Genomic DNA, 2382 nt, shown 5'->3' on the forward strand with positions numbered 1-2382 from the left:
AGAGTGATTTTATTCTAAAATAAAAGAAGAAAACCTCAAATGCTTTCAGCAGCAGAGTCATGTGATAAATCCCTATGGTTAGGTTCCTCAGAGAAGTTGTGGCTGTCCCATCCCTGGAAGTGTTCAAGGTCAGGCTGGACAGAGCTTAGAGCAGCCTGGGATAGTGGAAGGTGTCCCTGCCCACAGCAGGAGGTGGGACTGGATGGGCTTTAAGGTCACTTCCAACCCAAACCATTCCAGAATTCTGTGATTCAATGATGATCCCATTCCCCTTCCTCTCAGCAAATGTGGAATGACATCATTAAGGGTTCATCCAAGCACTGGGGTGGCTGAGCTGTGTCTGTGTGTTTGGGAAATGTGATGCTGGAGCCAAAATCTGAGGGTTTAAATAAAACCATAAAAATGGGGTTTCCAAAAGGGCTTGGGGTCAGCTGGATCCTGCCAGAGCTCAACAAACATAGAGAAATGACCTGAGAGGCTGAAATCTCAAATTCCTCTGAGTCTGTACAAGACTTCCATAGGAACCAGGACTTGTTCAAAAGTTTTTTATCTCCCAAAAATAAGCAGGATTTTGCTCCTCTGGGGGAGTTCCTGGCACAAGCCCACCCCGGAGCAGCACAGTGCCATGTGCCCGCTGACGTGCTACGGTATTTGCGGAGCATCGGCTTCTGCAAGGGGAAGAAGAATCCTAAAATTATCTTTACTTACTTAGAATATAAATAGAAGACAAATTGCTTATCAGCTGTTTCGTTGGAAAGATATTTAAAAATACTTGGGAGAGGAAACATGTACTCTGCTGGAGATCCGGAGCCACAGTGTATCCTCAGGGTCTCGGCGCCTTGTGGACAGAGCTGCTGGCTGTCAGCAGGGATCATTCCTGGGAGGAAAGGGTTCAGTTCATGGAGAGTTTATCAGGCTGACAAGTTATCCAAGTCATGCCAAAAACACAGAGAAAAGACACTTTAGGCAGATTGCTGGGAATGAGAAAATCTTCCATTCCTGGCTGGGAAGGTTGAGCCCACTTCGGAGTGTGGCTGCGGTGAAATGAGGTGCTAAACCTGCCTTCCTTTGGGCACAGGGCAGGTGCAGAACAAGCCAAGAGCAGCATCAGGTGCTTCCAAAATCCATCCTTCCCTCGTGGGGAGGGGGGAGTGTAATGGCTTTTGCTGGAGTAGGAGCAGAGCTGACAGCACATGTCCTGTGCTGGGTGACCCCGGGGATGTGCTGGGCTGCTCCGTGAGCTGTACTGCTGCCATTCATTAATGGCTCTATTAAACATGAAAGTGCTGAGGCCCTTCTAATGTCCAGAGCACTCAAGGGGTGACAAAAATAGCCCCATCCAGCAGGGATTGGCTCAGAGTGAGACGGGAGCCGGCCGCGTCCTTATTGTAAACCTGGGCTCTTCCAAGAACTCGAGCCCTGGATGAATTGGACTCTGCCCTGGTTCATTACAGGAACGAGTTGTGCTCTGCACAGATGTAACTTCCAGCATCCTCTCACAAAAGGCTGGATTCCCCTCTTGCCGACTGGGATTTGCATTCACTCCAGCCTTCTCAGAAGAGGAAAACCATGAGGCTCCACACTGACGTTGCCCATCCCCACATGCTCTGATCCCTGCCAGGCCAAGGGGCTGGTTCCTACAGGAGGAGGATGTTGCTTGGCTGAGATCTCACACTCCAAGGGGTCCTCAGCATGGCTCTGTCCTGAGTGTGAGCCTGAAAAAACATCCTCCAGAGAGGAGGGGCACAGAACACCAACAACTGCAGGCTGGGCTGATAGAGAAAGTTTCCACTGGGAAACACTTCCTTGTGTTTGTTGAGTGGGAAAAGATGGGGCTGGAAGGTAAAGGACTGGGAGATCCCAATGATGGGAAGCAGCCTGGATGGGATTCCTTTAAACCATGTTAAAATAAAATCCACAAAGAGAAATCCCAACCCTCTGCTCAGAGAAGCTCTGGCTGCCCCATCCCTGGAAGTGTCCAAGGCCAGGTTGGATGGGGCTTGGAGCAACCTGGGATAGTGGAAGGTGTCCCTGCCCATGGCAGGGGGTGGAATGGGATGGGCTTTAAGGCCCTTTCCAAAACCAAACAATTCCATAATTCTAAAATGCTGAGATTAAAATTAATCAAGCTACTGTGTGGCCTGAAAAAAAAACCTGGAAATTATTCAGTCCTAGTCCAGCATATAAAGCCAAGAACTTCCCTAATAAACAGGAGGAACTGGAATTGCTCTCTGATGAGCATAAACTTTACCTGCTTGGTTTCATTAAGGAATCTGGGGGCGGGGGGGGGGGGGGGGGGGGGGGGGGAAGGGCGGAATCAGTTGACTGGAAAGGCAGAATTGATGTTGTTATCATATTTAAGAACTGGAGTGGCAGAAGAGG

This window comes from Zosterops lateralis, assembly GCF_965231275.1.
Source record: "Zosterops lateralis genome assembly, chromosome: 15".
NCBI lineage: Eukaryota > Metazoa > Chordata > Aves > Passeriformes > Zosteropidae > Zosterops > Zosterops lateralis.